Source organism: Caloenas nicobarica, chromosome 2 (genome assembly GCF_036013445.1).
Source record: "Caloenas nicobarica isolate bCalNic1 chromosome 2, bCalNic1.hap1, whole genome shotgun sequence".
In the NCBI taxonomy this organism is placed as follows: Eukaryota; Metazoa; Chordata; class Aves; order Columbiformes; family Columbidae; genus Caloenas; species Caloenas nicobarica.
The window spans coordinates 38,779,523-38,792,109 of NC_088246.1; the positions used below are offsets into that span (position 1 = coordinate 38,779,523).

The 12,587-nt window shown below is 34.7% G+C and overlaps 1 protein-coding gene across 9 annotated transcripts in view; it reads right to left on the bottom strand.

The window, feature by feature from the left end:
- The window catches only part of TBC1D5 (TBC1 domain family member 5), a 326,232-nt gene that overhangs the window by 184,367 nt on the left and 129,278 nt on the right, over positions 1-12,587 (bottom strand). The gene's annotated exons all lie outside the window — the stretch shown is intronic.

Here is a 12,587-nt window from a genome sequence, read left to right on the forward strand (position 1 = left end):
GTGACACCCACACGTGCCTGCACACACAAAAGCAGATGTGGCATTAAGATTTACAAAGTTATTGAAACTTTTAACAAGTAAAACGCATCTTTACTTAGCTACACCAGAATGAGGAATAAAGGGGTTTACATATGTTCCAATTCTAAACCTATCAATCAAACGCATGTTATTCCTTTGGGAGCTTATTTACATGCATATTTATCAGCCTCACATGCTAATTCCCTGCTGTTTTATGCCTGCGAGGCATGTTTATGAGTCATAATTGTTGATCTCATTTGATGTATTTCACTGAAGTAAGACATTATTCAGTTATGTGGCCTAATGTCAATGAATTATGATGACCTGATCTTCGAAATGCAACTTGCTCTTTAATTTTTATTAGAACATCACTTATTCAGAAGAAGAAATACACTAAAATGGAAGATTACATGCTTCTGTAGTCATTTTACTTAAACATCTTATTTTTGAAACACTCCTCCCTACCTCTAGGCAAAGTTTTAAAAGTGCAATTCGTAAACGCGAAGCGAAAAGAATTTTTGCCTGAAATTAGTACATATTTCTCAGAGTGGGACCTTTTATAGGCATTTTTATTTTGTTTTAACCAGCCACAAGACAGGGCTTTGGAGCACTGACATATGGTTTGTAAAAGGAAAAAAAAAACCCCAATCCAAAGCCCTCAAACTGTGCTTTGCCTTAACTTCATCAAAACTGAAACCAGATGCAGACTTAGAAGCAACTTCTAATTGAGAACCACTGAAGTAAGTCAGAAGTCCCAAAAATGACTTGCCACCTTTGATTCAAAATGATGTCAATTTACAAACAGAAAAACACTCAATGGTCGAAGTGAAGACCTGAACAGAGGAATAATTACAAAGCATCTGAACTTCATTGTGGTAGCTTGGGACGAGCCATCGATGTCTATCTAAGTGGCAAGCCAGGTAGAAGGCTGAACATGGTACTTCTCCAATTCTCCTCCTTTCACAAAGACCCAAGCCACTCTTCTGACGCCTCAAGTAATCTTTAAAGGCTTAGATTACCTTAAAAAAAATCTGATTAACAACATTTTTCAATAATCATGCCTTTTTTCCTAATGCTGATTACAGCATGAAGGAATCAAAAGAATTAAGTAACTGGTTATTTTTATTCTCCTGCAGTAAAGACTCGGTATCATTGTAGTAAGTACCCACGCTGTAGGATGCATAGTGTAAGTGGCCCTTTATGCCAGACTAACAGATTATCACTGGACACATAATTTACTACCTGATTTTCAGATATCATCACTTCCTATCTTAAGATTCAGTATTATTTTAATGCAATTATTGCAATTTTACTATATATACCAAAAGTATCGACACTCAATTGATTTGAGCTTCACAAAAATCAGAAGTGTTTGACTTCTGTACTTGAGAGATTGTCACAGTTAATACAATTTTCAATTTAAAGTCATCTTTATGTATTAATTAAAAAAAACCCATTTAGATATCATCAAAACTTTCAAAGTTGCTGCTCTGAGCTACAGCTTTAGCAAGGAACAGAGTCATATGCAAAAAAGAAAACTGTCTTTAGCCAAGTAATGCAAATGCCAGATACCAAATGCAGTCCCATTTTTCCATAGGAATCTCAAATTGAATCTGACAGATATGAGTAAGTGTCTTTGAAATCACAGAAAATCTGCAAGAATCTGCCTAAATTTGCAGTATCTAAAGGAGCTGGAGTATAATAAATATCATATTAATTCCAAGACAAAAAAATCTGCAACAGATTTTTCATGTCCAGAATTAAATCTGTGGTTTTCATTTATAGCAGCTTTTATTTAAAAAAAAAAATCCTGCAAAAATTAAATATATGACAAAGAGCCACAGACCATTTAATATAGGCTTTATATGCTGTTTTTAAAAAAGTCAAGGAACATTTAATAGAAGGTTTATATATTTTCCCAAATCAGAAATTCACTTCTGTTAGAAGGATGTTACAACCCAGCTTCTTAAAAGAAAAATAATCTTCAGTTGAACATGGAGTCATTCTAACAGCACAGTTACAAGAGTGTAACTTTAGTTCATGCAAATGCCAGAACTAAAAACATTGTGTCTTCATCATAAATATAAATTTATAAAATATATTAAATTTAATCCTGCAGAAAAATGCCAATTTTAATTCCAGAAATTTTAAAATGGAAGTTTTCACTGGTTATAGTCACAAGAACCCCCAAACAGAGCTAGAGTCCTCCACAGTATAAGCCTGATTTACATCCCTTATTTCTCTCAAATTCAAATACACAAAAGAGACAGACTCATCTGTCAGGGTATTTTTTTTTTTTTTTTAAAGAATAGCAACAATTAATGCTACATTTTTTCTGGCAATAAAATCTCAATCTTAGTGTAGCCAATTGTGTTGTGGACCCCTAGCTGTGACAGTTCAGATCACTGCTCTGTACAGTTTTACGAAGGAGTTCTTTCTTTTGTACTTCAATAAAGAATGAAACAATATTGGGTCACAGAAGTTTGGAGGTGGCCCTGTGGCTCAGTGTGCTTCTCTGTTCCATTAAGATAACATCTGTTCTGGCCACCAGTCAGCAAATCAAATTTGATGAGAATTCATCTGAGTGCAAAGTAAAAATGCCCACTAATGGGACGGATTTATGTTCCGTTGCTCCAGTCTTTAAATATTTCAAATGACAAGTAAACAAAATCGACAATGGTATCTTCAAATAGTATGACTAGCATACAGAAAACGTACTCAACTATAATGGAACTCAAACATCACTGAAAACATATTTTCACATGTATTACATGAGAACTCTGCCCCTTCAATTGCACTTAGTACTGAAATACTACACAGTTCATTTTTCCTAAGGTTAAATCACTGATTCCATTACATATCCAATTTCTCAGAAGAATTATCATCACCATAAAAGCTTTATCTGGATGAAGTTTGTGCCTTTTAACTTCTAGGACGATCAAGAATAATAATTTGTAATGGGACATCAAAATTTTAGTGGAGAAATGTATCATACAGGTTACTTGCTAGTATTTTGGCTACATGGTTCCAGTTTCACTAAACCGAATGGGATTTCTTCAAAACTTTCAGTGCAGTTTTCCTATCCAGGAGGTTACGTATTATTGTTTATCACGCTAGCATCCAAGTAGAAGCATTTAACTGCCAGCTGTTTGTAAAGAAGTAAGATATTTAATGGAAGAAAATTAGAGCAGGGTTTTTTTTTTTGCGGTTTTTTGTTTGTTGGGGTTTTTTTTGGTTGTTGTTTTGGTTTGGTTTTTATTTTTGAAGTGGCCATTATAGTTTACTTATTTGATTTAAATAAATTTGATTTTTAACCTTCCCACACACTTTCTATGAAATATCAAAGAGGCAGGTATTCAATTTACCTCAGCAGTAGCTGCAGGGTAAACATGAAGGTACCACTGTATTCACTGATTTGCAAAGTACATAAAGCAATATGTCAAGCCAGTTAATGCCCCCAGTACCTAATACTATAATGAAGCAGTAAAAGCAGTAGGTAGTGCTTGCTTTAAAAAAAACCTCTGGAGAAGTTTTAGTATTTTCCCTCTTCTTAAGACAGGAGCTGGCAATGCTGAGATACAAAAACGTGAAATAAACAAGCACGAGCAACTCATCTTTGATAACTATTTCATTAAGCTGAAGTAGCATGCCTTAAACTTGTGGCCAAATCATGTTTTAATTGTAATACCCATATATATCTGTACTGAGCCACTGTTTACCAAAGTTTAGGGAATAGTTTCACATATTAGAAACATTTTAGCTTTATTTGATTACTCATAATACTGAAAAGGTGACACTGACCTGCGTCTTCTAAAATACTTTTCATTTCCATTACCAAAAATAATTTTAGCTTAAATTTCTATGCTGACAAGTGCTTGTTTATTTTTAGTTTGTATACAAAACATGAAAACTCTGACATGGACTAAAGTTACTATATCTTAGTGAACTACTTACCTTCCCTACAAAAAAAGATTGAAAGAAAGCAAGAGCCGAAGGATGACATCGTGACGACAGCATTGTCACCATGGCCGTGTTCTGGAACCTGAATAATCTGGGTCCACTGCCTGGCCCTGCTGCAGATTTCTTTATGAACTGGGCATGTCATTTCAGCCTGCTCCAAATTTCTGTTTGTATGAGAACATATATTCTTGTTGTTCTTCCTATGGCGGTTATGAGAATTGATTTCTTAGCTTCTTCGGTATATGAAACCTTCTAACAGGATGAGGTAAACACACAGATGCTAGACAGACATCCCAAGTCCTGATTACCTTTTTGAGCAGATCAAGTCATGGAGCAAAAACAGCATCATAAGCTTGTGTGATTGTCACAAATAGTGAAAATAAATATAATTTGCTATATTCTTTTGTGTCATTTGCACTGCACTTGAAACATTATAGTCACATAATTACTGACACAATGATCTAAACATCTGATATGAAGAAAAAGCTGAGCAGGGATACTAATGAATAACTAAAAGATATTCTAGATCTGATAGAAGTATTCAATCTTGTCATAGAGTGTTTGTGTATATTTATACATCCAAATAAATCTCAAATTTGAAATATTTAGAAGCCAAACCCAGCAACAGTGCACATATACAAAACAAGATTTAAAGATAAGCTCACATACATGCATTTGAAACATGATGTTCTTTATCCAGTATTGTTTAGTCTTGGGTTGGTTTGCTATTTGGTTGACTGGGAAGAAAGACAGACAAAAGCCGAGAGGCTATGCACATGTCTCCCACTCCCCCCATTTTAGCACCCAATTTTGTTTAGAGATAAAGGCATTCTCCCATTATGCTGTATATTTAGCCTTTTTTCCTCCTATTATTGTGTATCTTATGAGTAAAATGAAGACCAGGACTTTTAAAAGTCTGTTATATGCACTCTGCCTCTATGTGGCCAAATCTTCATACCAAACGCTTGAAATCTGAACCCTCCCAAAATCGAGGAATTCCAAGTACCTAACCAAACCCAGTATCCTGGGCTAAATTACTGCTTCCTTTAGACAATTAAGGGCACTCAGGCTTGTTACCTTTACAGGCAATTGGAATCTAGCCATTCATTTTAATAGGATCAGGATCAGGTCCTTGACTTTTTCGACATGAAAGAAACATCTCTCACAGTCATTTTGCTATAAATAATTAAAGCTGATTAGTAATAATAAGGTACCTTAACCAAAAAGGTAAACAGTGGAGACATTTATTATCAAAGTGAGAAAAGAAAATTAAAATAACCTGCAACACTTTTGTATGTGCAATTCATCAGGAAACGTTGTAAAAGAACAAAAACGAATGTTGGCTCATTCCAGAGGTTCTTTGTCATCATTAATGTATTCAGGTTTTCACAGCTGAATTGCTGTACTTTGAAAAGATTTTCATGAAAGGAAACTCAAATTCAACGTTTAAACAAAGCTGTCAGGTTACCAAGATTTGTATTTGTTTGTATGTCCAGAAAATGTTTTCTCCTTTTTAAAAAACCCTCTAGGTTAGAAGTATTAGTATTCCTTTGCTCTCGATTTGTAAACAACAGAAAATAAGCTTTTGTTAAGCAGTGCATATTTATTTATTTGCTATTGCAAAGCTGAAATGAGCAGTTAGAAATAATCTGTTCCAAAGCAGAGGTGCAACTACCTGGTATGGATATTTTACTTCATTACTAGTTCTGTTCCTCAAATTGAAACAAATGGCCTCCTTCTGTTTCTGTCTGTCTGCTTGCCTGATCAGTGGAGCTAATTGTCAGAGCTGGGGAGATCTCCTATACCTAAACAGAAGATATGCAGTTTGTAACCTGCTTAATTTGCCTTATGTCCTGGATGGCCCTCAGTATGTTGTTCATTAAAGTATCAGCTGTTTCAGTTGTAGCAGTGGCAACCTCAGCATAGGCCTATTTTTCTTAGTTAAAAGGCCAGATTGTCAATAAATAATACACATCTTACCAGATAAGTATGACAGTACTTTAGTTCTTTTCCCTTCCACACCTCTCAGTTGTGCATGTCCAAAGAAGACAAGGACAAGGGTACCCAAGGAGGCTAAAGAATAAGGCTTATTAGTTGATCAGAAGCCCAGAAGTGAAATTTTGCAGTATCACGTGGAACTTACATGAAAGTAGGTTGAACCCTTCACTTTTAAAATAAAGAATTCCAGATCTTTATAGATGTCCACATATATACAAGACAGGAAAGATCCCGTCTATGCTGACATATTTCTGTGATATAGAGCAATCAATTTCTAATATAATCAAATCTGTGGCAGTTAAAACTCTTCCAAAATATTTTAACATATATTTAATCTCAGATACAGAGGTCTGTAACATCAGCTAGCTGCACACAATTCAGAGGCTGCTTTGTAAATTACAATCTTCTGTACGTCAGGACAGAACTGAATTGAACATTTAATTATTATCCTGTACCAATCATGCTGTCCTCAGCTAGAATTCTGATTTACTACTCTTATATGATACATACACAGGTACAACCAAACTGGTACAGTTCATTTTTTTTAAATTAAGAGAATCTGCCTTTTCCATATGTAGGACATAGAGCCATTTAACATAATCTGATCATTGCCTGGAAACACTTAATATGAGGTTTTTACAGGTAGGAACCTTCATATTATATTTTTGTTTCAAGTCTTGAGTAAAAAGAAGTATTTAATTCTCATTGTTAGCTTCTGTGTAACTTCTAATAATGAGCTAGTTTTTAACATATTCTTAATTACATTTACAGAGGTTGTATTACAAAGATTATTCTGTTTTAATTTTGTTGTTCAGTAGGTTACTATAGTTAAAACGGAAATTTCTGTCCGGTATTTTAAGCTTCTCTAAGTATGTAACATTTAGTAAAAAAAAAAAAATAATTTTTCATTCAATTTGCATGATTTCCTGCTATACCACATGTATCATACTACAGGTGTAGCAGGAAGTGAGATGAGGGCCAGGTAGTTGAGCTTTAACCTAGGTTTGGGAAAAGCTAGGAAAAGAACAAAAAGAAATGCTGAAATCAACATTTCCCAAAGTATGGTCACAAGGAGTCATTAGAAGAATGACATGAGGCTGACAAGTGATTTATGCCAGTATTCAGGCAGGGCTGTATCTGGAATAACTGGTAACTCCCGGCTGACATGATCTAACAGAGGTAGAGTGCCAACATCATTAGTGAGAATAGTCTTATTTTCATATACTGATTTAGAGTAGAACTTTCAAAATTAACATCTTAGATCAACAGACACTGCTGTCCGAAGGTCTTTTCTAATATCTGCCTTATCAACCACTGAAGGCAATTTCTCTGTGTGACGCTTGTACACGTAGCCATGCCACAGTATAACCTCCAAACTGGAATTAATGTAATGTGCAACTCACATGAAACCACCAAAAAAACCTGGAACTACCAACTCTAGGGAGTAAAACAAAACTCTGGAAGCCAGTAACCCACAATACTGTGTCAGGTACCCACAATTGCTCTCACAGCTAAAGTTTAAAATACTCCTGCAGTTACTAAATATGAATTTGCAGCAAGGCACTGAAATGAAAGGGCCTGCAACTGGCAAATTTATTTTACTGATCTAAGGGCATTTTAATGCCCATAAAATCTTTAAAGGAAAAAATGGACTTCGTGTGGACTATTTTCAACTTGATTTCTATTAAATGTATGTATTTTTAAACATACATAACTTCTCTGTTAACTGATCTCTTGATAACAATGTATTTCTAATACAGAAAACAGAAGAGAAAATGAAGAGTTGTATGGAAGGAGCGAGTGACAGGCTGAGTTAGCTCAAGACACACTGTGTTAATCCAATAGCCTTTGTCACTACAATCCTGTTGCTGCTCAATTAAAAGCAAGCCAAACAGTAGTTATTATTAATAAATGAATATTAAAATGCTTGTTATGTCAGCATATGGCGTTTGAAGATGTAAAAACCATTCTAGCTTTTATTCATCCAATACAAAGCGAACCAGACTGAAGACAGCTCTTTCTCCTCGATCATACCTGTGTCTTTAATGGAAAAGGGAAGCCCCGAAGGAGAAGAACAGGAGTTCTCATCAAGGACCACCAGCAACAACTGTGCTGGTGGGGGACACTGAAGCTTTCTGCCCAAAGGGTAAAATTCACCAACAAAGGACATGGGGCATTCCCAGAGCCTGGTGCAAACCAGTGTGAAATCCCAGAGGCATTAAGAAAAATCACAACCCTCAGCATCTTCTGCTCCCAGTATAATGCAAAGAGGTTCTCTGTTCCAATCTTGTCTTTTTAATGAAAACACCAAGTAACATGCATATTTAAAAGGAGTCTTAAAAACACAATGCTATACTTCATGTACATGTCCCTCCCTGCAGAGAAGATGAAAGAACACGTTACATGACACACATGACGTCATACAATACACATCAAAAAATATTAGATATGAAACTAATAAGGCTTCAAGAACTCACTGTATTTGCACTCTAAATTGCTTTTAACTAGGAATGTACTTCTCACACAGAGAAGTCTAGACCTCTGTGGTTATATCTGTTAAGTGTAATCATGGGTATGATCTCTATGAACACAGAAATAGATAAATGACATACGGGGCTATCTGCGTTAGCATGGTCTCCCTGACTGAAGGAAGTTGTAAGGGCAAAAAACCCCAACCAGTAACACTGAATAGCTACTGACTAGAAGATAATATCATTTTCTGACACCAAATAATCACTTAACCACAGAATGCATATAAAAGGATGTACTCAAAAGCAGAACAGTCCCATGTGAATTACACTTGAGTTTTGGAGAAATTATCTTATAGCATGTGGGTCCTGTTAGGTCCAGAGAATGTGGGTACTTATTATTTCATTCTCTTTTGGTTTCCACATGTTTTCTGTACAACGCTGATATAAACCAGGTATCTCAAAATCCACATAAGGTATAGTTCCATAGTACTAGAGGATAACGCTTTCTAGTGATCAGGGTTATGAGGTTAATACCAGAACAGCAAAATTCTTCAAAGAGGAACAACAGAAACACACAAAATATGGTCAAAATGGAAATATGAATGTTCTCTTCCCACCTCTCATATTTGCTCATGGCAGCCTTAAGAATCAGAAGGGATGCAATGGTAAGCATGAAGCCGAGCAACTGATCTGTCTCAACTGGATTTATTTCAGTCACATCCTCCAGAAGTTATCTTTGTCCTTCCAGCTACATGAGCCTTCTCTGTCCTCACCACCAACGACACCCTTTAGACAAGAAATATATCCCCCAAACTCCAAACCAAAACACCCAGACCCATTAAAGGTTTCGCCTTTTCTCCTATTAAGAACAAAGAACACATTACATTTTTCTATGTGAAGTATGCTATTAAATAATAGCTTGTACACTAATTAAAGCAAATGTAATTGTGAGAACACACTGACATTGTTAAAGTAAATTACCCAATTCGTTAATAGTTTCATTTCAAGTGACCTTAATTGTATTAATTGTGATATTGAGCAAATTAAATTGAAGAGTATTAAGTGCATTGTTCCTGTCTGTCCTTAGAGGATCAACTTTCTCATTACATCAATGAAATGGGAATACTACCTACTATGTTCTTCAAACTTCTGTCAGAATGTGGTGAACACTATAACTTAGAGTAAAAATTTATGGCAGCTCAGAAACAGTTAACCTACTCATGCTGTTTCAATGCGATATAAACCTGAAGCATCTGGAAACAAATAGTTTTTCAGATGCAATACACAGTGAGAAGGTAGAACAGCAAAGTTTCTCAAATTTCTCCTCATATATTCAGGGTTTATAAAGTCTCTGCTGGAGACCAAAAAAGATAAGATTCATCAGTTTCTCTGATAAAGATTCCTATTTCAGTAGGAATCATTCAAAAATATTATTAGAACAAAATGAAAAGTATCATTAAGATTTTTGGACCAGAAAATGTAGCAAGATAACATCAACTTAGTATAGTCAAAAGCAAACATCACAATGCATATATACATACATGCATGTAAATTAAAATACAATTGGATCTAAAGATACAATCCAAAATTAAAATTCCTGAAAGGAACAAAAATCTTCCATTTGAACTATCGGAGTGCAAAAGTGAGAATCCCTGCCACAAATTTCTTACCATTAAAAATGCTATTTAAAAAGCAGATATGCGTGCACACATGAAATGCACATTTTTCTATCTTGAAAAAAAAATCAGACACAAGGAAAATAACACAGGCCAAAATAACCATCACAAAGAGACTAAAATACTGTCTTACCAGTTTTTGTGGGTTTTTGTCTTTTTTTTTTTTTTGTTATTTTAAAAAATGTTTTAAAAGGGACAGAAAAAAAGATCTTGACTGTCAATTAGTTAACAGCCTATCCTGAATTTTGTAAACTTGCAAACAAGCACATTCTCATGACTTATCGTAACTCAAGATCCAAAGTTCCTCAGTTACACGAAATTTGGAGTACTATGAACACTCAGATCTTTCTCCAAATGACACTTACCTTCTCTGTTATGCTCTACTTTTATTTGTTCAGCTAGGTAATTATCCCCTGCCTATCATTTGCAACATTAAACTGTGCAGCTGTTCCATGTCTTACTCTTCTCAGGCCACTTCTTCAAAATCTCAGGAATACTTTCAATTGTATGTCTGCCCTCCATTGTGCTAACAGCTCTGTCTCAAATAAAGCACATTTTCTCTCTATACCTTCAGTGAGATTTTAATAAAAGCACTGAGTACTACTAGACTCAATCAACATATTTCTGGAATTCCATCCAATATATACTTGCAAGCTGACAGCAAATGAACAAAAAGTAGTCTATGCATGTAGTTTTCCAACTGGCTATACTTAACAGCAATCCATGAATTTCTGAAATTTTGTTCATTTTATGAAAATGCCTTACGAGAGAATTTCAAAACTCCAGCTGGACATGGCATCTCCTGGTTCTCCATCAAGTTTTGGTATCAGTTGCACATACTAAAAATATGATATTTCATGAAGATTAACAAATCTGACTAGCTCTATGATTAAGTATTTATTTTCAGCATCTTAATCAGTGATGTGATTTATGTTTATTACCTCATCTCAGTGAAGACTTCTATCACTTTATGCATTCAGCGCAGCTTCAAAAAACAATTCAGATGTCCTGCTATTGCACAATATTGGATAGAACAATTCCAACTGATGGACTCCTCCATATTTCTATGATACGTGATACAGAAAACTTTACGATACAGATTTTCACCAAGTTGATTCTGTATCACACTTGAAACTTGAGGCCGAGTTGAAAAACCTTGTGTCAAAATACTTTTGTGAAGACAATGATGGACAGACTGCATGGCCAGGGATGACTGTATACTTCGATGCCCAAAGACCTAACACCATCTAAACATATGCTTTGTTTAAAATGAAATACTAAAACGTCAAAGACTTATTTTGGATATATAAAGTTTCAAATTAAAATGCAGTATGTGTTTCGCAGTAAAAAAACCTATGAAGATGAAATGGATGCTTTATATAAAATATTTACATAGATCAAACATAAAAAATGTACCATAGTTGGTAACCTTTATGACTTGGGGAACCATGTATTTACATATCTTTATCTTTGCATGTGCGTATGTGTGTGTTGTGTATATATTTTTAACAGTTGACAGCTGTTTTAGAGCATACAGAGATGCCAAGCTGAATGAGGGTCTTGATTACTTCAAGATTAGCTATCTAAAGTTTCTATTCATTTTAAGTGTTGTTAGTGCGAAGAGTCATTAGTCACTTCCTTGTCTCATAGAACATCAGCATACATTTACATTGTTAATGAACATTTGGGGTAAATGAATTAATGGCACTTTTAAACATCAATTCAATACTAATAACTTTGTATGTCATAGAAATGTTAAGGTTGGTATAAAAATGAGAAACCTTTTCAGTCAAGGTAACTAATTGCTTCTGGGCACAATAAAGGGTAACATTAATTTACAATGGTTTTTTTACAGGGTAAAAATCTTGTTTTTTCTTGAAACGGGGTTGAGAGAATCACCAGTATTTTTTTAAGGAAAAAAATGAGAAGAAAATGCTTATCTTTTTCTTGATTGGGGTAGACTAGGAGAAAGCTATGTTTCCTCTGGAAAATGGCTATTATTTTAGGTTATTGCAAAAAATTATTCTAAAGTTTCTAAAAATACGTCCAAAAATGGATTTAGTTTATCAAACTAAAACGGCTCCATATTGTTAAGATGTCAAATGTAATAGAGGAGGAACACTGACCTAGAAAAGCTATTTCATTTAACTCTCAGGTTTTAAACCACTTCCCCTTTGATGTTCACTCTTATTTTCTAACACTGAAAAAGCTTTATAAACCAATAAAGAAAAAATGGAAAAAAAAAACCTTCAAAGGGACAATGAAGTTTTACCAATATATTTGAAAGCAAAACATCAGCTTCTTATAAACTGAAGTAATACACCTGACTAAGCAAAACTTGACATACCTTTTTTAATAAGCGCTAGTAAACAGAAGATTTACAGACAGATACACCCACACAGAGCAGCTGATCTGGGTGCGGGACTTAGGAAATGTGACAAAGTTGTTTCAACTGTGTTATTTA